General features: G+C 40.0%; 1 long non-coding RNA gene across 1 annotated transcript; it reads left to right on the top strand.

Moving 5' to 3' along the window:
- Nucleotides 1–1,219: 1,219 nt before the first annotated feature.
- LOC126095155 (uncharacterized) lies at nucleotides 1,220–19,636 on the top strand. Its single transcript, XR_007521913.1, has 2 exons — nucleotides 1,220–1,516; nucleotides 19,273–19,636. It is a non-coding gene; the product is annotated as an uncharacterized LOC126095155 (long non-coding RNA).
- The last annotated feature ends 5,694 nt before the right edge of the window (nucleotides 19,637–25,330 follow it).

Below are 25,330 nucleotides of genomic sequence, written 5' to 3'. Positions count from 1 at the left end.
CTGCATCTGTAGTCCCTACCACATCTGATGAGGCTTGTCTTGATTCACTCGATGCTCTGTTTTCTGTCGCTGGTGAGGGCTGTGCTGTTTCAGCTGATGATGGTGCTTTTGTTTCTGATATTGACAGATGTTTTTTTCTTGCTGTAGTTTTTTATGGTTTCACTGCTGTAGTTGGTGGTGGTTTCTGTACTATTATACCGTTTAAGTGCATACCATGTCTTGTAAAACTGTTTCTCTCTAGGTAGTTAACAGGTAGAAATTTTCATACATTTTGCATATGTTCTCGAACTGTTTGTTGGCTTTCATGATTTCTTTGTTTACACACGAATCATTTATGAGGTCTTGTCTATGCGGAATTCCAATGATGAACATTGTTTTACTCTGATTGGTATCCAGCATTTCCTTTAAGTTTTCGACGGCACTCGATAATTCACGTCGGTAAACATCATTGGCTTTCCCCGCTATCACTGTGCATTCATTTGCATTTTGTTTAGTTCCGGCTTTTATGTTTTTTGTAATTTCGTCCATAGGTGCCCCTGGTTTCACGTAACTAGATGCGTTTGTACCATGTCCATAACGTAAAATTTTTGCGAGTCCACGCCCATGGCTATCCGATTGATGGTTACTTTTGAAAATTTCGTTCCTACCTTTCTCATCGTAATTATACGCACTAATACTCGTATTTCGAAAGGCAATAGTATTTTCCTATATTCAAAGTTCACCCCAGGCAACTAGAAGTAGTGACGTCATTCTCTGCTACCGTATCGTAAAACTTGGGCAGAATACTTCTTCTGTCTTGTTGTTCTGTGACCTTGATGTTCTGTCTCTTACCGTTAAGTGAATACGAAATTGGACATGAATTGTGGAATGTTTTGATGTTCGTTCCTTTCCGTCACGTGAGTGCGAATCGACCTTCAAGAATCAAATCACTCTCATCATTCAGCGTTGGGCAAACGAAGTGACGTTTTGTTGACATTTCGTTTACCCTGAACACCAGTCCTTTTGATGGTGACGCCTTTCATTTCGTTGACTTCCACTGTGAATCGACTTGAGCTGTCTATGGGAAGCACCTGCAATGGAAGACAAGTAGAGAGATATTTGTATTATTTTTTGGGCGAGCGGCCGAGTTTTAACGTAATTATTCTTTGCTAGTTCAGTTTTGACAGTTCTCTGTGATTGGTTTCGTTGTCATATTGTTGAATGGAAGTTTGGAGAGTAACAAATTGTTATCGTGCTTACCGTCGTCTTCCTGTGTAATAGAGATAGCGCAATGAGATATGCCTATATGTCTTTAGAGAATTTTTTGTAAGACAGGGATCAGGTACATTTGGATTCAGCGCATGGCAACACTGCGGTAATTGTCTCATGTTGAAAGATGACAAGCGTTTTCCGCATTTTCAAAAGCCCGAGATGATTGGGATATAGGATGTGGTTGCACTGTTGTTACATGTAAATTGTTGTTCGTAGTTTCTGTAGTACATCGTTGCGCTACGGAGACAGCCTTGAAAATCCACAGGTAAATAATGTAACATGCGCGCTGCTCAAATTAATTACAATGTTGAACGTGAATTGTAAAAAAATTCATTGGTAATTTATTGCACTCCAGGCGATTGCTCCGATAAGCAGTTGAGATATGCCGATAAATAAGTCAACGCATTCATTTACGATGTCTTGGTGTACAAACAAGAAAGGGCACAAAATTGCACGATTCATTTATCGCAATGCTTTCGTATATTACATTATTTTGCCCGTACTTCGTCCCGTGGAATGAAATACACGAGTAACTGATGAAGCTGCGTCGCGTCTCCTAGTATGTTTGCACCTCAAAGGAGGAATTGTTTGCTCGCGTTATGTAGAACTCGGATGATCCGTTAAGGTTAGAGATACCACCATTGCTCAGTTTCGTGATAGGGAGCCTTGGCTATACATATTATGCTCCATTTACATAGGGATTTTCAGAGGCTGTTAAGTAACGTATCAGATCTTTGTCGTTTTTGGAATACTTAGCGGAAGGAGAAACTCCATAACGGAATGTGATTCCTGTTAGTAATTCGTAGTGTTGCAGGTATTAAGTTATTTCGTGTGTCTCCAGATCAGGTGGAACTCTTATTTAGCTAATTGCTTTCCATGGTGGAAAAACATTCCCAAAGTAGTTAAACGTATCTTTATATGGCAATAAAACCCCAGTCAGAATTCCAAATTGGTTACTTTCCCTTTATTAGGTTGTTATTATTTCTCAAATTTTATAATAAAAAGTTATTCGCAGTCTACGTGTACTATTTTGATTGGAGCGTTTAGAAATTTGTTTTCAGTAGGTTTCTTAAATTACCATAAGGTGAATGCCTGAGTGGTGCTTCTTAAGAGGGCGCTGCCAAATCTCTTGTCAAAACTGAGCTTGTCTACCATCTCTAATAACATAGAGACATTGAATGCTGTTCTTTCCTTTTGTACAGTTCTTGTTTTGCTGTGCACTATTGTGAGATGCTCAACAAGACCTAAGGAAATTTAAAACTTTTACTTGGTAACTATATACCCATAAATATAAGTAGAAAATGTGTATAATAGTGATCCACTGTATAACTGTTTAAGTACACTATAAACTCACAACCTTTCTCCATCCATTACATTCCTAGTCACCCGACTTTGTACCAGTCCTTGGATTAAAGGCCAGACCTGTCCAGTGTTTGTCAAGTAAGGGCATTATTAACACACCCATTGGATGTGAACCTGAAATTTAGTGGCCTAGTTGGTTCTATTTGAAAGGGGGCGGCTAAGTGCTAGTACCAGATTTCACCCTCCTTTCTATCACATCACAACCACAGGTGAGGCTGCGCTCTACATGCTCTCATCCATCACTCGCACAACCAGTTACAAGATACCTTGCATGCAAGCTGCTACTTTTGTATTGACTGTAGATGATTGTTCCAGTATATAGGTCACATGACACAAACACAGGAAATTCACCTCTTTTTGCAGCAATAAAAGTGGAAGGTTTTGCAGTGTCATGGAACAATGGAAAATCCAGGATAAAATGCAACAGTATTTTGAAAATGATAGCTGTTACTCACCATAAAGCGGATCTCCACTATGTGGTGAGTAGCAACTATTGTTTTTATGATACTGTACAGTATATTGAAGGAAGATTAAGGATGAAGGACTCATTGATAGCAGCTTCATTAGACACGCTTTAGCGGTCTCAGCTTCTCAATTTGCTGTACATCAGCATTCGACAAATGTGGTATCTGTCTTATAACATACTTTTTAATGTAAAATATGCTGTGCTCTATCTCTTGATGTGCTTACAGCATTAACTACTTTGTACACTTTGAAATGTCATTCATCACATACTGTATTGTAGGGACTAGTGCAGCAGGGGATACAACCCGTCGGCTTTGAACAATGACGTCACAAGTCGCCAGTGAGCATGTATTACAGAGATGAAAGAGCTGAGGAGAATGTTGAGAAACAAAGGAATGGGAGAGAGATAAACATTGATCTTGTCAAAAGCATAAGTGTTTTTTGACTTTTTTAAAAAAAAATCTTACGAGATAGAATAAACTGATCCTACTTTATTAAGCAATATCTTGTCAAAAGCCGAGAAGCGATTGTTCGTAATGTTCTAGCTCCCTTCAGTACGTAATAAGTGTTTGTTGACTTAAAAAAAAATCTCACGAGATAGAATAAACTGATCCTACTTTATTAAGCAGCTCCCTTCAGTACCTAATAAGTGTTTTTTGGCTTAAAAAAAAAAAAATCTCACGAGATAGAATAAACTGATCCTACTTCATTAAGCAATCAGTAAAAAAACGATTTTTTGGCTTTTAAAAAAAAAAATCTCACGAGATAGAATAAACTGATCCTACTTTATTAAGCAATATCTTGTCAAAAGCCGAGAAGCGATTCTTCTTAGTATTTCAGCTCCATTCAGTACGTAATAAGAGTTTTTTGGCTTTTTTTTTTAAAAAAAATCTCACGAGATAGAATAAACTGATCCTACTTCATTAAGCAATCAGTAAAATGATGCACCCAATATCAAGCGATCGCTTTTAGATTTACATTCAATTATTTTAATGATAGTGCTTATTAGAACACAGAACTGCTTTATTATCTATGCCTCGAAGTGAAGACCTTACGATCTATGACTAAGGAAAGACATCATTGTTCAAAGCCGACGGGTTGTATCCCCTGCTGCACTAGACCCGTATTGTAGACTTCCATATTTTATTAATCCACAATTGCAGTGTTAGGATGCCCTTACTGTGATGTTGTTTTCAGTCTGAAGTCTGATTTGATGCACCTTTCCATTCTAGTCTTTCCTGTGCAACCTTCATACTGAAGTTGAGCCTTGGTCTCCCTTTAAAATTTTTGCCCCTAACACTTCCTTCCATTACCAAACTTGGGTCGACAGAAGTGTCCGATCCTATGCGTCGGCTTTGACCCGTGACATAAGGGTGTTGTCGTGTGTGACGTCATGACGGCGTGGAGTTTGGTTTCTGAGTGTGGCGTGTTTGTAGATGTCGTGTTGTGGTTTGTTGTGCTCTCTGGTGGTATGTTCAGGGTTTTTGTTTGTGTGTTGTAATGGTCTCAGTTTGCTTTTGCTCATTATCCAGAATTGTTCGAGTGTCGGCTGTGTTTGTAGTGGAATTCATTTCAGTGAGTTAACGATTTTATGTGAAGGTTAATTTAGTGTTGTTCGCTGTACATCGTGTGGTAATTTTAGTAAAATTAATCTGTTGTTGTTTATGTTCAGGAATGGATATGACTGATAAAATTAACAGTGTGCAGGTCAAGGGAAGTGTTTGATCCTAATTTATGGGATCGGGAGCTGCTGTTGAGCTATATAGGTCAAGGGAAGTGTCCGATTTCAGGTGATATTGTGTTTAGTGGTATTTGTGGAGTTTTGTGATGTCGGTTTTTTTTCGTCGTTTTGTGTGGTTTTGTATGGTTTTGTATGGGGGTGGGTGTCTAAATTTGTGTATATTTAGTTTGCCCCCACCCAAAAACACCCCATTTCCTGTGCTTGTCCCATTAGTGTCATTAGGCTTTTTGTGGAAAGAGTGTGTGTGTGTGTGTGTGTGTGTGTGTGTGTGTGTGTGTGTGTGTGTTTTTTTCTCGATGTATTTTCGTCCTCATAATGTGTACGTACCGACTTTATATGCGCCATATTGGAATCATGGTTTATGGTCGTTTCCTCCACATTTGTGACGTCATGGGTCAAAGCAGACAGGTGGGATCGGACGCTTCCATATTTCCCCAAACTTACAATTCCTTGATGTCCTGCCAACAGATCCTTTCATGTTGTGCCATAAATTTCTTTCCTTTGAATTCCGTACATCCTAGTTATTCGCTCTACCCATCTAATCTTCAGCATTCTTCTGGGGTCGACCGAAGCGTCCGATCCCACCCGTCGGCTTTGACCCACGGCGTAAGGCTGTTGTGGTGTACGACGTCACGACAATGCGGAATTTAGTTTGTGAGAGTGGCGTGTTTGTAGGTGTTGTTTTGATGTGATCAGTGATGCTCTCTGGTGGTGTGTTAATGTGTTGTGCGTTAGGTGATGTTTTTGGTTTAGTTTGCGTGTGTGGCGTATTGTTGCGGTCAGTGGTACTTTCTGGTGGTGTGTTTATGGGTAGCATGTTACGTGGCGTATGGGATTGATTTGCGTGGAGCATTGCACGTGTGTGGTATTGGTAGTGACTGTGCTTTCAGCGGAATATTTATCAGTGAGTTAATGATTTTGGTTTTGTTATGTCAACGTTATTGTAGTTTTTTTCTGTTCGTTGTGTGTGAATTTTGGTAAATTGCTTTTTTTATATCTTTCTTAGGTATGGATATGGCTGGCAAGGTCAATAGTTTTTGGCAATGATGTGGGACATTGCGTTGTCTCTAATAAAATTTCTTCAGCTATTCGGATTTCTGGATGAAGTCGTGAAGTGTTCAGTGCGTCGTGAAGAAATGAGGCGTACTAAAGTTCCGGCGTCTCGGAGCAGGGATGGCTATGTGTGGAGATGTCGAAGGGTGAAAGGTCATGGGAAGTGCTCGATTCCAATTTTGTTTTGTTGTGGTTTTTGAGGTAGTGATGATTATGGACGTGGTTGTAGTTTTGGGTTTTATGATTTGGTATCGGTAGTTTCTGTTGACCTATGTAAGTCAAGGGAAGTGTTCGATTCAAATTTGTGGGATCGGGAGCAGCCGTTTAGCTATATAGGTCAAGGGAAATGTCCGATTCTAGAGGATATTGTGTTTTATGGAATTTGGGGAGTTTTGTGTTGTCGGTTTTTTTCATCGTTTTGTTTGATTTGGTATGGTGGTGTGTGTCAAAATTTTTTTTATATTTACTTTGCCCCCACACAAAAAAATTAGGTTTTTTGTGGAATGTGTGTGTGTTGGTTTTTCAATGTATTTTCGTGTTTGTGGTCATGTTTACACAATGACGTCATAGGCGCCATATTGGAGTCGTGTATAGTCGTTTCCGCCATCTTTGTGACGCCATGGTTCAAAGCAGACGCGTGGAATCGGACGATTCTGTATTTCCTTCTTCTGTAGCATCACATGTCAAAAGCTACTATTTTCCTATTCTCTGAACTGCTCATTGTCCATGATTCACTCCCTAAAATTACCCTCAGGAATTGCTTCCTAACCCTTAATTGTATTTAAAGGACATCATATTTACCAGTGACTGTAGAAATTACTTATTTCACAATTCTAGTCTCAGTCTTCGAGCTGTTACCAAGTGGTACTGCAAAAAATATTGCTTCAGTACGTCCGACTTGTCCAACATGCATACAAGTCATCATCAGAACGAAGCCTTTTCACTGTAGAAATACAGTAACATCAAATTAATGTGATGTTGCTGTATTTCTATAGAGAAAGGTTTTGACAATGACATATGCATGGAGAATTTTAGTCTGATGTGCTGAAGCAAAATTTTCTGCAGTACCATTTGATAATGGCCCACAAGACTGAAATTCCAAATGTGAGATTTCCTCTGAACAGCACGTTGCAAGGCATCCCAGATATGCTCAATAATGCTCATGTCTGGGGAGTTTGGTGGCCAGCAGAAGTGTATCAACCCAGAGGAGTGGTCCTGGAGCCACTATGTAGCAATTCTGGACATGCGGGGTGTCGCATTGTCCTGCTGGAGGAATTGCTCAAGTCCATCTGAATGCACAATGGACATGAATGGATGGAGATGATCAGACAGGATGCTTATATATGTTTCACGTGTGAGAGTCATATCTAGACGTATCAGGGGTCCCATATTACTCCAACTGCACATGCCCCACACCATTACAGAGCCTACACCATCTTGAACAGTCCCCTGCTGACATGCTGGGTCCTTGTATACATGAGATTGTCTCCATACCCGTACATATCCATCTGCTCAACACAATTTGAAACAAGACTTGTCCGACCAGGCAACATGTTTCCTATTATCAACAGTCCAATGTCGGTGTTGATGGGCTCTGGCGAGGCATAAAGTTTTGTGTCATGCAGTGATCAATGGTACACGAGTGGGCCTTGGCCTCTGAAAGCTCATATCGATAATGTTTCATTGAATGGTTCGCATGCTGACACTTGATGGCCCAGCATTGAAATCTGCAGCAATTTGTGGAAGGGTTGCACTTCTGCCACGTTGAACGACTCGTTTCAGTCGTCGTTGGCCCCATTCTTGCAGGATCTGTTTCGGCTGCAACGATATCAGAGATACGATGTTTTACTGGATTCCTGATATTCATGGCACACTCGTGAAATGGTCGTACAGGAAAATCCCCACTTCATCGCTACCTTGAAGATGTTGTGTGCCATAGCTCGTGTGCCATCACTCCTGTGGCAGCTACAACACCACATTCAAACTCACTTAAATGTTGATAACCTGCCATTGTAGCAGCAGTAACCAATCTAACAACTGCGCCAGAGACTTGTTGTCTTATATAGGCGTTGCCGACCGCAGCGCCGTATTCTACCCGTTTACATTTCTCTGTATTTGATTATGCATGCCTATACCAGTTTCTTTAGCACTTCAGTGTATATTCCCTACAGTGTAATTGGCAAACCAGTTACTTATGATATTGTACTGTTGTACCCTAGCTTCTGTGTGCCACAACATTGAGTGGATGAGCAAGAGGGGAAGACATCTCATCTTGCCTTCCTTTTGTAATGTTGTTGCTTACATTAAGGAGAAGTGTGCATTGTATTGCATACACAATGCCTCAAAAGTATATGTTTGTACTCAGATTAGAATTACTTCGTGACTGACACAATGCAGTGGTGGGAGAGACAGTGTTGCTGGCATGCAGCCACCTACAGCCAGTCATGCTTCACAACATCCTGCATGTGACTGCAAAACAAGCAACACAGCATACATGTGGCACTCAAGAAAGAACTAAGGTTGAATGGCAGCTGATCCCTACCATTCAACTCTGAAATGACAGTCAAAGTAATTTAATTTGGATTATAGTCCTTGTTATGATGATATAATTAGACAGACAGATTGCGGATTAAGCAATGTGGAGATCCATACAGTGGCGGATACATAAGGTGGGCGTGCGACCCCCCCACCCCCCCCCCCCTTGCAGGGCCGTCCACATTGCCACCTGTGCCGCCCCCACCAGTCAGCCCGCATGCTATTCATTCGTTTCTTTCGTCAGTCGATTCGACTGAATCGAGTAGGTGTACTTTCCTGTGTAGCACGCGTGTCCGTGTTACTGTGTTTGACGATGTAATTAACCAATTTGTCAGGAAGAATAGACACAGAATTCATCATTTAAGGAAGAGAATCACAATTGTAAATTTTTTGTATCATAAGATGGCATTGTCCTGTATATGTGTATATTCAGTTGAAATAAAACTTTCTTAAACTTTGCATAAGACTTGATTATATTTTATTGCAGTAAAAGTAAAGATAGCTCAAGATATCTTTAGGGCTACCTCCTTGAGGTTTTTCTGTATGCGCCACTGGGTCCATAAAACAATAGAAACCGTGAACCTCCTAAAATTATTTCCCATTGTAATACTTACAGTTCCAACAAATAAGTTTGGAAACTAATTCTATGTAACAAATGTCCATTATCAACAACATTCTTTCAGAAAATCATTTGTTAGCAAACACTTTAGATTTGAAATACAACCAAAGAAAGGAAAGATTTTTAATGAGCCATTGTACCAAATACTTGCTTTCCTCGTTTTTAAATAAAATATTTTTCAGCATGTTCAGAATTTTTCTGTGACAGGTCATTTTCAGTGAGCATAATGACAAGTGATAGAGAAAATTTTTCAGAAATTTTTGTTTTAAAATTTGTGACCCAACAGAAGAATCAAGAACCTTTTAAAGTCTCCTTTAGTCTCTGTAGAATAGATCTTTGTAAGTATTTGAGCAGGTTCTCTAACTTTAGCATCAGCGCAACCTCAATAAGAAACTTAAAGAGGACTTTGACGTAAAGTGTCTGCATTGCAGGAATGTCCTGTACATAACTTACCTAGTACTGGTAGATAAGTTTGTCTCATCCATGAAGCATAGTTTCTTCTGTGTTACTAAGGCTGGTGTATTCCTAACTTATGAGCACGTACTGCTTTCAATCAGTTCTTTCAATTGCCTTTTGTCATTGTCCTTGCTGTAATGTTGAAGAAGCACAAAGTTATTTAAGATTTTTGGCAGCCACTTGAAATTCTGCAGTTTCTTTTTGCAAGGATATGTTAACACATTTTCTTTGTGTGAAGGGCTTCTGAGAGGCATGAGGCATATGGGTTGGTGAGTACTAGACTTGTAAACAGAACATAAGGGACAACACTGAGAAACTATTGCTTGCATGTAGTATATGCAGTTGAATCAGGATAATTCCATGTCAAGTGACCTGCATGTCCCCATTTGAATATCTCCACCTTCTTTAGTTTTGTGAAATGACCAAAAGAAAATATATAAATTTTAATACTTCTGGAGTAAGAGACTGAAAAGTTAAGTGTGCCAAAATGTTGCGACATTTCAAAAAAAATTTTCTTTGTTTGAAATTCTGTAATTGAATGCATAATTATATAAAGCTGCAAAATTTGGCAAGTTAGTTAAATAGTTTTCATAGTGTACAGTCCATAAGTACTAAGTCATTTGGTTCACCACTTTAGTGCCATGTAATCTGTAATGTTCAACATATTTTTTCATATCTAATGAATCAAAGTTTAAGTATTTTGATCCCTCTGTATCTTTTGTGGACTTACTGCATAGTACACTCCTGGAAATGGAAAAAAGAACACATTGACACCGGTGTGTCAGACCCACCATACTTGCTCCGGACACTGCGAGAGGGCTGTACAAGCAATGATCACACGCACGGCACAGCGGACACACCAGGAACCGCGGTGTTGGCCGTCGAATGGCGCTAGCTGCGCAGCATTTGTGCACCGCCGCCGTCAGTGTCAGCCAGTTTGCCGTGGCATACGGAGCTCCATCGCAGTCTTTAACACTGGTAGCATGCCGCGACAGCGTGGACGTGAACCGTATGTGCAGTTGAAGGACTTTGAGCGAGGGCTTATAGTGGGCATGCGGGAGGCCGGGTGGACGTACCGCCGAATTGCTCAACACGTGGGGCGTGAGGTCTCCACAGTACATCGATGTTGTCGCCAGTGGTCGGCGGAAGGTGCACGTGCCCGTCGACCTGGGACCGGACCGCAGCGACGCACGGATGCACGCCAAGACCGTAGGATCCTACGCAGTGCCGTAGGGGACCGCACCGCCACTTCCCAGCAAATTAGGGACACTGTTGCTCCTGGGGTATCGGCGAGGACCATTCGCAACCGTCTCCATGAAGCTGGGCTACGGTCCCGCACACCGTTAGGCCGTCTTCCGCTCACGCCCCAACATCGTGCAGCCCGCCTCCAGTGGTGTCGCGACAGGCGTGAATGGAGGGACGAATGGAGACGTGTCGTCTTCAGCGATGAGAGTCGCTTCTGCCTTGGTGCCAATGATGGTCGTATGCGTGTTTGGCGCCGTGCAGGTGAGCGCCACAATCAGGACTGCATACGACCGAGGCACACAGGGCCAACACCCGGCATCATGGTGTGGGGAGCGATCTCCTACACTGGCCGTACACCACTGGTGATCGTCGAGGGGACACTGAATAGTGCACGGTACATCCAAACCGTCATCGAACCCATCGTTCTACCATTCCTAGACCGGCAAGGGAACTTGCTGTTCCAACAGGACAATGCACGTCTGCATGTATCCCGTGCCACCCAACGTGCTCTAGAAGGTGTAAGTCAACTACCCTACCGAGCGAGGTGGCGCAGTGGTTAGCACACTGGACTCGCATTCGGGAGGACGACGGTTCAATCCCGTCTCCGGCCATCCTGATTTAGGTTTTCCGTGATTTCCCTAAATCGCTTGAGGCAAATGCCGGGATGGTTCCTTTGAAAGGGCACGGCCGATTTCCTTCCCTATCTTTCCCTCACCCGAGCTTGCGCTCCGTCTCTAATGACCTCGTTGTCGACGGGACGTTAAACACTAATATCCTCCTCCTCCTCCTCCTCCTCCTCAACTACCCTGGCCAGCAAGATCTCCGGATCTGTCCCCCATTGAGCATGTTTGGGACTGGATGAAGCGTCGTCTCACGCGGTCTGCACGTCCAGCACGAACGCTGGTCCAACTGAGGCGCCAGGTGGAAATGGCATGGCAAGCCGTTCCACAGGACTACATCCAGCATCTCTACGATCGTCTCCATGGGAGAATAGCAGCCTGCATTGCTGCGAAAGGTGGATATACACTGTACTAGTGCCGACATTGTGCATGCTCTGTTGCCTGTGGTTCTGTCAGTGTGATCATGTGATGTATCTGACCCCAGGAATGTGTCAATAAAGTTTCCCCTTCCTGGGACAATGAATTCACGGTGTTCTTATTTCAATTTCCAGGAGTGTATCTTGTTTATAAAACCAAAGGTTTTTCACTTTTGGATTCATAGTTTTCAAGATAGACGAGATGAATTGTATAAAAAAAAAAAATTACTGTAAAAATATGTGGACTTTAAGCCCTTGTATCTCATAGGGGGTTTTCCATCCATACTTGGATTAAGTACCATTTGGAAGAGTATTCCTGTAGCTCAAGGATCATCCATTAAAGTTAATGTTCTAAGATCAAACAGTTTGTTGGAAGGCAGTAGTAAATGAAAGCAGAAACTCAGTATGCTCTGAATGCAAAATGAAACAAGAGTTATTCTCTAACTTTTCAACTTTGAAGAACTATATTAAGCAAGGAAAAAGACCATTAGAAGATTTAATCAAATTATATTTTTGCAAACAATATTTCATACTATTTCTCTGATAATCTGATCAATTCAGCAAGTGAAGAAAACCTGCCAAAGTGTACTGTCAGTAAGGTGAATGCCTTGTTACTATTTGTTGCTCTTTGGTTCCAGCAGAAGGCTGCAGAATGTTGGAGACTTTTCGTGAATACTGAAGAATGGGATACAACCCATCGTCTTTAAAAAATGACATCACAAGTTAGCACAGATGGTGCATTGCAGACACAGATGAATGTTGAGAAACAAAGGAACGTAGAACAGAGAAAACAGAACATAGACATATACCATGTATATCCATATTTCGAATGTAATTTTACACATATTGCTTTTTTCACAGTAGAAAGTCCTAGTATCCTAGTCTTCACTTGACCTATATAGATCAACTGAAGGATAGGATACTGGTGCTAGCAAAAAAAAAGGGGGGGGGGGGGGGTGCGACATAGGTAATATTAGCATGGAGCACCTCAGCTAACATATAGGTTGTATCCTGTATCTTAGTTGACCTATGTAGGTCAACTGAAGTACAGGATACAAATTTTACGTATGTTGTTTTTTTTCATCTTCACAAGTACTGGTGTCAACAGGAGAATAGGAGACTAGTACTATCGTAGGTGAAAAAAGGCAAAAATCATAAAATTTTTATCCTGTACTTCAGCTGACCTATACTGGTCAACTGAAGAATGGAATACTAGTACTAGCAAAGACAGAAAAAGTGACAAACATAAAATTTGCATAGGTCAGCTGAAGAATAGGATATTAGTACTAGTGGAGGTGAAAAAATGCAACAAATACACAATTTGTATATTGTGCTTCAGTTGACCTATATATCAACTGAAGGATAGGATACAGCCTTTGTAGTTCAGCTGGGACACAAGGTGCCAGTGTTATGTATGCTGCCTTTGCTGTTGCCAGTATCCTATTCTTCAGTTGACCTCCGTAGTATAGGGTACAAATCAAATGCAGAGGAAACAGCAACTGGAACAATTCACTATGAGACAAAGGTATAATTCAAAATGTGTAACAAATGATTTAAAATTACCACAAGTGCCAAAAAGTATACACAATATTTATCTCTTAATAACACAGTTATTTATTTTTATTTTCAGTTATGGCACTTTGCCACAGAAGATAACCAATTTGTTATCCATAGCACAAAAATAAACAACTAATATCTATGACTAAAATATTACATTGGTCAGACCCGACAAGTTGTATTCTATTCGTCAGTCGACCAGACTTTTCTCCTTAACATAAGGACCACTTGAGTTTTTCTGATCAGAGCTTCAGTAATGTATGATATCTACATTTCATCTTCACCATAAAACTAGTTTGAAAAACAGTTCTTTCAAAGATCGAGATGTACTCTTGTTTCAGAGAAGGATCATTACATAAAAGTAATTGAGTCATGTTAATGAAACTCTGTAAAATCAGTAAATATGGTTCATTTGGACAAAGTATCGTGTCAACCTATGTAACAAATTGGCTTCTGTAACAGCTTCAGTTTCATCTAATCAGATGGAATGTGCAAAATCTTTGACAGTAGTTCTGCTCTTTTGTTGGAGCTTCCTCTCATAGAATTAAGGCAGTTTGTGAAAATGATTAAAAAGACAATGTCAAAAGTAAAGTTAATCAGGTACAAGGGCTAATAAGTTATCAATAGATATCTGCTAGTGGCTTTGATCATGATGTTACAGTGATTAGAATGTTTAGGAAAACATGAGTGAATGAACTACTTTCAGTATACATATTCAGCACTTGTCAAGCTAGGAAGGAAAAAATGTGCATATCATGCCTTGTTGCAGAAATTAAGATTCTCACATTGCCATTGAGCAGTTGGCGTATTAAAAAACTAAACAACATTTTGTGCCTCTGATAGATCCATTAAAAAAGCTGTACTTTAATCTTTTGAGGATGATGAGTTACATATGTGACTGTTTCTAGCCAGTTCAAAAGAAATATTTATTGCTGAACAAACAAAGCATGGAAAAAATAGGTTCTTCTAATTTATGTGAATGCCACTGAAATGGTGTCTTACTGTTATTTCTTCAGGTGTCCACTCACCAAAATGCATTGGAGCTTGTTAGTAGCACCATTGAAAAGAAGAAAATTACTCACTCCAGTAGGCTCCCAACTCATTTGTGAGTAAATGCATGATGAGCATGGGGCCCGGAGCCAGTGTAGTACTTCTTTCGTTCCCGTGCTGCAGTCTTATTCTCGGACTATAAAGGTCCATTCTCAGGATTGATCCAGAGAACAGATTCCCTATTGACAAAATGGCATGTTTGCAGGACGTAGATAGTGGCTTTACCCATTTTGTTTGTTTATTTTAGAACACATTTCAGTTATTTGGTCCCTACATCCATGTCCATGTAAGAGATCACAGGTTATCTTCACAGTAGTAGCCTCTGACTAAACTGGAAGTGCACTGTTGATGCCTGAGCTGTTGCTTTTGAGTACCACTGTGCTTTCACTGAATACCACTATGATCATAAAGACTACAAGTAATTTATATGACATATATTGGCAGTATAGTAATGAAGTAATGTAAAATTGTGCCTTACAGCGGTTCAGTGTAACAGTCATCATTCTATTTTCATAGATGTTACATTCAAGAAACAAAAAGAAATTTAGATGCAGGTCATATCACACCAGTGTTACTTAGTGCAAAAAGTTACGAATACATTTTAAAGAATAAAGCATCATAGGATAGACTCAGAGGTAAAAAGTCGCATTTTTAAAATAATGGCTTTGAAAAAAGGGATTTACATGTTTCCAATGTACTTTGAGATCCTACTGAATCCAGTGGTACTAGGGAGGTTAAACATCTGTGTGCTTACACTCACTGCCTAATTAAATGCAGTAAAAATGGCAGCTGGGAGTGCAGTTTCTCATTCTTGGAAACTTACGTCTCTTTATCCCAGATGTGGGCTGGAGTCTACTGTCTACTGGCCCACCGAAGATGAACTGTTCTAGTTCACCTCCTTCGTGGTGGTAATACTGCCAACATGCCTTTTATGCTGAAACCCTCAAATCCACTTTGCAAAAGTGAGGCATCCTCTTCTCCTCCACTCCCCCCCCCCCCCCCAACCCCTTCTGTGTAACCCTGAGGTATATAATGAGTCTTTCACGAACTGGGAACTGGTTCAGACTTTTAACTTCTCCCATGGCACAGTTCTAGGCTGTGATTAGATTCAAAATTGATAAGACCCTCATCTGAATGTGTCTCACAGACTCCATTTCATCAGGGCCCTCAACTTTATTTGGCTAGAAGTATCTTCCTTTCACATAGAGATAGTATTATCTTCCAGTCCTTAAGCCAGGCAAAAACCCAGTGTCTGTCGACAGCTATTGACAGATTACCCTCACGCTCGGTAAACTGCGTAAAAGGATTGTAGCCCAAGTATTATGCTGGGTTCGCCATTCAGGAGGCCTTTTGTTTGCCTATCAGTTAAATTTCTGAGAAGTACGTTGGAGAAACATCCTATAGGCTTTCTCTCTAAATGCTTAAATCTCACTGTACTAATTTTTTACCTAAATAAGGCATATGACAGCACTTCACACCTTAACATTTTACTTATTCTCCATGAGGTTTGTGTTCAAGGCCTCCTACAGTTTTTTTTTTTTTTTTTATTTTCAGTATTTTATACCTCATCTCCGGTTAGAGATGTTCAGGAGACTGGCTTAGCTTGGGATTCCATGCTGAGTTGTATCACCATCAAAGAGCCAGTTGCAGATCAGTTGCTACCCATGCATGATATGTCAAAAAGTGGTGGTGGAGCAGCAGCTGTTGTCTCTCACCAGAAATTAACCCTTGAGGTCATCTTCTGCTCTCTGGCTTGTACACAGTACATCCAACCCACATATTTTCATCTCTCTATCAATTATTTCCTACTCTGCATCAATCTTGCTTTCAGTGCCTAGAGTTTATCATCACTGCAAGCTATCACAATGCAGTTATATTTCTTGCTGACGTCACTAACTCCAGGTGGACTATCCCCTGAACAAGAAACTGATGACCTCATTGCTTAGTCTCATAGTCCTACAGCCAACCAAACGACACTACAGCCAACCAAATGACAAGAAAGAAGAAATTATAGTGAAAAGGTTGTGTGGGCTTAAGTTGTTTGTTTCCAAAGTGTCAGGATGACCAGTTGATGATTCCCAAAATTTGTAATTTCAACACTGCATCTGGCTGATGGCTAATATGTTGAGGGCATGTATGACAACAGATAGTGGGTTGCCAGTGTTAGAGAAAAATCATGTGAGATTTTGATTTGCCATTTCAAAGAGATACATTATAGATCCTGGATCACCACATTATTACACATCTACCAGTGCCTTCTAAGACATCATTGGATCAACAGTACAGTTTCGCAGATGAAAACAAAACGATGAAAAATTTAATTCACTGTAGCAGTGGTATTGTTTAGGCTTGGGAATCATAAAGATACCTAAATATGAGCCCTGGGGACCTCTGTTACATACCCCAAAAACTTGAGAACCCTTGTTAAGCATCCCACTAGTAGACTGTGAAACCTCAAAAAGTCATCCACTTGCTCCTGACTTTTCCTGGCTGTTGCACATGAGCTCTAGGGTGGGTCATTTATTAACTGGTAGTAAGCTTTCAGTTTTATTTTGACTGACAACTGCTTTCAAAACTCTTGTGTTTGATGATGCTCTGAAATATTGATTTACATGAGAACTTTGCTAAATACTTAAGATCTTCGTGGAGGATAGCAAACTTGACATTTTGTAGAGAGGAAAAAAAAAATCTTGTTCAAATAATTGTTAATGCAGTTAATGTAAATCCGGCATCCATTCTGAGATACAAGGGTTTGTAAAACACTTTGCAGGTTTTCTTACTGTTAACATCACTGCACCTGCCTCAAGATAATTATTACAAAAAAACTGCGGGTCTTATGCACAAGCTACTAAGCAACAAGGTCAAAAGGAGAGAAATAAAGATACTGAAACTTGTAAGAAGTGTTATTGGAACAAAATGTTTTGAAGACTTTGAGTGGCTCTTGAACTTAAAATAGTGAACCAAATTAATTAAATCTTTCAGAATGTGCATAGAACAAAAAGAAAGTTCTCTGAAGTGTTATGGTTGTAATGATTATCCACTGAATTACAGCATTTTAAAAAGGAACCTTTTTTAAAAAAAATTACTGTGTTCCTACTCATATACTGATAAATTTTTGGACTACAAATTTATGAAAGGAATAGATTGGTACTCACCATGTAGAGGAGACATTGAGTCACAGACAGGCACAGCAGAAAGACTGCTATACATTTTAGCTTTTGCCACCCCCCCCCCCCCCCCCCACACACACACACACAACTTGCAACTTGCTGCAATTTGTTGGCGGGAGGGGGAGGAGTGGTAATGAGGACGCAGGGTGCGGAGGGATAGGAATAGCAGGGTTGGGGAAAGGTGTGGTGCTGCTTGTGGGAATATGCAGGGACATGATAGGGACAGTGCAGGGGTGCTAGGTGTAGGCAAGAGGTTTGAGGGGAGGGGGTAACCAGAAAAGGAGAAAGTAGAGGAAGGGGAAAATGCCTGGTGGGTGCGTTGGTGGAATAGAAGGTTGTGTAGTGCTGCAGTGGCAGCAGGGAAAGGAAAGGTAGGTGAAGGGCAGGGACTAGCACATGTTAAGGCCATGGAATTATGGGAACATAGGATATATTGCAAGGAGAAATCCTACCTGCACAATTCAGAAAAGCTGGAGTTGGTAGGAACGATTCAGATGGCACATACTGTGAAAAGCAGTCATTGAGGTTAAGCGTGCGGTGTTGAGCAGCATGTTCAGCAACTGAGTGGTAGGATGTATGGGACAGGTCTTGTGTCTAGGTCTATTGCAAGGATATGAGGTAAGGAGTTGGCAACAGGGGTGGAGTAAGGATGGAAAAGGATACTGTGTAAGTTCTGTGGATCACAGAATATCACTTTGGGAGTGGTGGGAACAATAGTGGCTAGGATATTCCTCATTTCAAGGCATGGTGAGAGGTAGTTGAAATCCTGGAAGAGAATATGGTTCAGTTGTTCCAGTCCTGGGTAGTATTGAGTCATGAGGGGAGTGCCCTTTAGTGGCTGAGCCATGGGTGTGTCTAAGATTACTGGTGACTGAAGGGACAATGCACAGGAGGTCTATTTCTGTACTAGGTTGGGAGGGTAATTTCGGTCTGAATGGTGGGCTCCATATGGTTCCCAAGTTGTGCAGCGACCGTAAACCATAAAATTACCAAATAAGCAGCAACCAGTTGCAAAATCATGTTTTCTTTATTTACTTTTGCAAATCGATTTCGAAACATGATTTTGCGACTGGTTGCTGCTTATTTGGTAATTTAATTTCAGTCTGTCTAGGCTTCAGTGAGACCTTGGTATATTTGGAGATGGGCTGCTCGTCACTACAGGTGTAGCCACAGATGGTCAGGCTTTGTGAAAAGGACTTCCTGGTATGGAATGGGTGCCAGCTATTGAAATGGAGGACGCAGGGTGGTTGGTAGGTTTGATATGGATCGAGATGCCGATGTAGCTGTATACAGACTGGCCTCAGCAGCCAGAAACAGTGGCCGTGTGTGTGTGTGTGTGTGTGTGTGTGTGTGTGTGTGTGTGTGTGTGTGTTTTCTACTTTAGAAAAAGGCCTCTTGGCTGAAATCTCAAATGTGCAGCTTTTTTTTCTGTCTGTAACTTGGTGTATAACAATGGGTTTCCTACTCTTCCTCTTTATCTCTTTATTAACTTTTCTAAATTTTTATATGGAAGAATATTTGTTAATGCCATTAATAAATAAGTTTGTAATTTATATTGAATTGTTTAAACTGCTTTTTATATAAATACATACAGTGCATTAGTCAATTCAGCAAAAAATTTTATGATGTTATATGCTGGGGCTTGCCCTACTGCTCATAGATTAGCATTAGTCTAATTTTAACAGTTTGTGCAAAATTTAATCAGTTTTATTTCTGTTTTGCCATTTTACAGGGATGGTTTGCATTCCCTGTATTGTAGTACCCTTCTTCTTATTTATATGGTACCGCTTCATTCAGCCAGTTGTCTTGCAATACTGGAATCCATGGAGGCAAGTGCAGAGCTCTAGTACTTCTATTGCAGATTCTGGGCAGCTTGGCAGTGAATCACAAGGAGGGAAACTGGAAAATGGTGACACAAAAACTTCTATATCCTCAGCCAAATGCAATGAAAACATTGTGAAGGAGAAGTCTCTGTAAAGCATTTATATTGGTTATTCTTCCTAGCATTCCATTGTTATTTGTTATGTTAAAAAAATTCTATATAGTGTAATATTTATTTTGAAATGTAAGCACCAATAAAAAATATTATCAATTAATCATAAGCAAGTGATGCAAAATTTTATAGTAAGTTCCACTAAGAAACCTTAACAGAAATATTTTATTTCTGATATCAGTTCCTGAAGAACCAAAATTGACCATGACTTTCTTTTATCTAAATTTTGTCACTGTGGTTGTAAAGCAGTTTTTCATTGCAAGGAAAGAGGACAAAATTCTCTGTCCATTAGTTGCAAAGTATGTTGACTCTCATCTGTACGACAATGCTAAAAACTGATAGTACTGTTGATTTACGCAGCGCAGCACTTGTTCCTGTAATATGCCAGTAATGAGCATCAAAAGAGATACAGGTATTAATGATGCAGGGTTGTTGTAGCAAGACTGAATTCCGTAATTCCCAAATTGTCCAAAACTAAGCGAAAAATATACCTATTTAAAAAGCAGATAAAAATTTGCTTGGTGCCTTCCCGAGAGACAATCTCCACTCCTTCCAAATTAACAACGTAAGTGCAGACCAGATGTGGCTTGAATTCACAGAAATAGTATAGACAGCAATTGAGAGATTTGTACCAAATAAAGATGCTTATAATAGTTTCCGCAACAAAACTTTGTTTCAAAATGTGGCAGAAAATCCAGAGCGATTCTGGTCATATGTAAAGTATGCAAGTGGCAAGACACTATCAATGTCTTCTCTGTGGGACAGCAATGGAAATACTAGCAATGACAGTGCTGCTAAAGCATTGTTACTAAACACAGCCTTCCGAAATTCCTTCACCTAAGAAGCTGAAGTAAATATTCCAGAATTCGAATCAAGAACAGCTGCCAACATGAGTAACTTAGAAGTTGATAGCCTTGGAGTAGTGAAGCAACTTAAGTCACTTAATAAAAGCAAGTCTTCCAGTCCAGACACTATACCAATTACGTTCCTTTCAGAGTATGCTGATGCAGCAGCCCCACACTTCAACAGTCGTATACAACCATTCGCTCGACGAATGATCCGTAGACTTGAAAGTTGCACAGGTCACACCAATATTCAAGAAAGGCAGTAGGAGTAATCCACTAAATTACAGGCCCATATCATTAATGTCAATATGCAGCAGGATTTTGGACGATATATTGTGTCCAAACATTATGAATTACCTCAAAGAGAACAATCTGTTGACACACAGTCAACACATTCTTGTGAAACACAACTAGCTCTTTACTGAAACAAAATGTTGAGTGCTATTGACAAGGGATTTCAAATTGATTTTGTATCTAAGATTTCGAGAAGGTTTTCAACACTTCAAACAGAAGAGTGTGAAAAGAGAACTCAGTTTTACAGACCACTTGTGTGTGTCACATTTATCAGCATTCAACTTAATGAAATCTAAATACTGACATGAACTAGGTGATGAACATTTGAGTCAACTTTTGCAAACTGTGCTCACGAATGATGAGCCAGATTTTGTATAGTTCACTACAAAAATGAACGTTTGAAAAAGCACAACACAAAAATAACTTATGATTTCTTGTTGTGTAATGAAACATTGTTCAACTCCATTAATTTTAAAATAAAAAGAGTCTTCATGTATGTTTGCTATTTGCCTCTAACAATGCAGCTCTCATTGAATCACTCCCATGAGTTTGTGGCGATCCCTACTCTGTGGTTTCTGGATTTCAGTTGCAACATGAAATATTCTAAGGACTAACATTATAACAAAAAAGTAACAAATCCCTTCAAAGTAGCGAATAATTTAGCAATTTTTTCACGGGTGTTGCTGGTAATGACACAGTCAAACTTACACAAGAGTACCCAAGCCAATGAACCAAAATAAGTACTTGTGGAGGTATGGGGTGGAGGGTTAATAATAATAATAATAATAATAATAATAATAATAATAATAATAATAATAATAATAATAATTAAAATTTTTAACAGAACGACTAGCTGATCAGATCCGTGTAATAATCAGAAATAACAGGATACCCCAGTCAGAATTAGAAAACATCAAACAAGTAGTACAACAAATACTGGAACAAAATAATGTGCAATCAGAACAAGAAGAAAATACAGTAATGGACTCAACATCCCAGAATAAACAAACAAAGAACAACACACATCAATTAAACAATCAGAGGAAAACGAAATCTTAAGACAGCCACCAGAACAAGCACAAATAGAACACGAAGTGACACGCATGTTAGATATAGAAGAAAAATTTAAGCTGACATATATAGAATACAAAGACACAAATACAGACATTAGACCATTCTTGCATAGATCGCCAAATAACCCACAAGTCGAAACAACAATAACAACTATCAACACAATCATACACAACAAAATAAATGAAAAAAATACTAACAAAGAGATAGAGGGGCTGGCCAGTACTTACCTCAGCTCAGTACAGCCGATAGATACACATAAAACAGAACCGAAAATTTACATTCCTAGCTTTCGGAACAAATGTTCCTTCATCAGGGAGGAGAGAGGGGAAAGAAAGGAAAGAAGGGAAAGGAGATTCAGTTACTCACAACCCAGGCTATGAAGCAACAGGGAAAGGAAAATAGGGAGAAGTACTGTGCCAGCTTCAAACCAAAGAGGATGCATACAGAAGTAAAGAGGTATATAGTATAAAGATAAACACAACTATGTAGGATGAAAAGATGCGTGAATAGCTAAAGAGGAAAGGGAAAGAGGAGAAGACTGAAGAGTAAATGGGAGTGAGGTTGTTTAACGTAGGTTCAGTCCAGGGGGATGGCGGGATGAAAGGATGTGTTGGAGTGCAAGTTCCCATCTCCGCAGTTCAGAGGGACTGGTGTTGGATGGGAGAAGCCAAATGGCACATACGGTGTAGCAGGTTCCTAGGTCCCTAGAATTATGCTGGAGGGCATGCTCCGCTACTGGGTATTGGGCATCTCCTAGGCGGACAGTTCGTCTGTGTCCGTTCATGCGCTCAGCCAGTTTAGTTGTAACGGTTATCAAAGAATAACTGGAACTGTGATAACGGTTACTCCAGAATAACCGTTTGGCCCACCTCTACTATAAACAGTTAAACACTGGGGAGTGTCTCCCGACAGTATGCACTTGGCTGTTTTGACGTTTGGATGCCGGACGTCACGTGACTGTCCCTTCAGTAAACACTTTGCTGCGAGGACGGTTTTCGTGCAGTGCAGTTGCATCAGTACGGAGATCACTAGAGGTGGGCCAAACGGTTATTCTGGAGTAACCGTTATCACAGTTCCAGTTATTCTTTGATAACCGTTATCGTTAACCATTATTAATAACTGCCAAGTTATTTTTCGCTAGCGAATACCGATAACTCCGACAGTTAAATAACGACATAGTTGGAATCCATCAGTTTAGTTATCAGTATAACTGCGAGTAGTGTGAAATAGCAGGAATGTCGTATGAATCGTGTCATAACCTTAGCTTATTAACTCCGGGTACATTTTAGTTGATGTTAGAACGATTATTAGTGTTTCATATTATATGTTTGTAGGTTATCGGTCGCTATTAGAAATATTATCTTCGCAGCTGCGACAGAAAGTATGCGGAACTTCGCCAAAGCACTGTTTAAGTAAAATGTTAACAACGTGCATTTTTAAGTATGAAGTAATATGTAAACTGAGTACTGTAGGTTAAATTCGAAGCTTAATTTCTTGTGCTGCTCACATAATAGAATAAAGTGTACAGCCTTATAATACAACAAAAAATATACGTAATGTGACAGATTCGCTTACTCCTGTGCTGTAAAAGCTAGTCCTATTGGGGAAAGTGTGAGTACGCTAATCCAAGTTTTATGTCAGATTTGGAAACTGCTCGATTTCTCCAGCGACAGCATGTTTATAACATATGAAGACATGCAGATCGAAAAGGTTGACAGTGTTACATTTCTGGGACTACAACTCGATAATAAATTCAGTTGGGAAGGGCATACCACATTTTTTCATTCTGTTATTTCATAAGGGAGCATATTCTGTGGGAACTTATCAAACGTAGCAAAAGTTTTTCGCATGTAAAAGCGTGTAATAAAAATCGTTTGTGGTATCAATTCAAGAACATCATGTAGGAACCTGTTCAAGGAACTTTGTATTCTAACCACTGCTTCCTAATATATTTATTCCTTTATGAAATTTGTTAGAGGTATTTCCAACCAATAGCTTAATACATAATATCAGTACTAGAAATGGGAACAGCAATCTACATAAAGACCTAAAATTACTTACCTTGGTCCAAAAGGGGTCCAATATTCAGGAACATGCATTTTCAATAAACTGCCAGCAAGTCAGCAACCATTAAAAACTTGGTTTCAGATAAGGCACGGTTTACAGTGTGTTTGAAAGACTATTTGATACAGAAGTGTCTGATTCCACCCGTCATCAATATGCCGGAAATGGCTATTTTAAGTGTGTCTATGACGTCACTACATACACATGGCAACAAACACGAAGATACATATAAATAATACAATAACATTTCCCACCAAAAATACAATCAAACCAATGGGACAACTGCGGGAAGTTGGGGGTTTTAGGGTGAGGACAAGCTAGTAAAAAAAAACACACCATGATCCCAAAACACAAAATGAAGAACAAAAAGAAAAAAAAAATTACAGCATTCTGCTACACCAACAAAAATCTGCAGGAATCGGACACTTCCCTTGAACAATATAGGTCAACTATAGGTGACCATACCAAAACACCAATACCCACAACTAAAAGCACGAAAATTGGAATCAGACATTTCCCTTGACCTATATAGGTCAACCTCAGATGACGATACTAAAACATCAACACACACAACTATGAAAATGGGAATCGGTCATTTCCGGTGACCTATATAGGTCCACCACAGCTACTGATGCCAAAAAACCAACACCTACAACTGCGAAAAATAAAACCACAATACCAAAAGTCCACAAATCAATCATCCCTACATAAATTAAATCACATTCAATACATCATAAATACACAAAACATCACAGCTAGAAAAAAAAAAAAAATTAATTACCACCAGCAAATTCTGGCACTGCAACCTAGATCGACAGCCCCCCCCCCCCCCCACACACACAAACCAACTCATAAACACCGTGCCGTAATGACATTCACACACCACAACACCTTTACGTCGAAGCAGACGGGTGGAATCAGACGCTTCCATTGACCCCTCCTTCTACTCTGTAGATGAATATCGTAACAGAGACTGATAGACCAGCTTAGGTAAAAATTCTGCTATATTTCAGTTTTGACAGCACTTGGTTGCAACAGTCAAGATCGGGTATTCTGTGTACGATAAATTTATTAAAAGTACGTAACTGTGTTTTATTCTGTCAGTGTACCAATTCTGTAAATATTAGCAGTTACTGTGATATATTCACATATTTTGACAATCTCCTGACAAATGATGAGGATAATAATTATTATATTCCACTGTATTATGTTATACTTTCTGACATGTTATTTGTCATTCGCGATGGCCAGCGGCTATTTCCGTAGCAGTACGAAAATATTTGTTCGCTCCAGTTACTATCCTCTCTGGAAATATCACCTGGAACTACGACCTTTAACTGGAGTCACCGAGTCAGGAACGTCTAGACACACAGTTATTCCGTTACCAGCTTCCAGGTGATAGTGGTGGTAGCCCGATAACTACCAGAGAACTAGAACTACGAGCCAATAACGATAACTGCCAGAGGAGAATACCGGTCTCTGACAGTTATTTCCATAGTCGCTCGAATTCCTAAGTAACT

This window comes from Schistocerca cancellata, chromosome 8 (genome assembly GCF_023864275.1).
Source record: "Schistocerca cancellata isolate TAMUIC-IGC-003103 chromosome 8, iqSchCanc2.1, whole genome shotgun sequence".
NCBI lineage: Eukaryota > Metazoa > Arthropoda > Insecta > Orthoptera > Acrididae > Schistocerca > Schistocerca cancellata.
The sequence above is the reverse complement of the archived record's forward strand: the minus strand, read 5'-3'. Positions and strand labels throughout refer to the sequence as shown.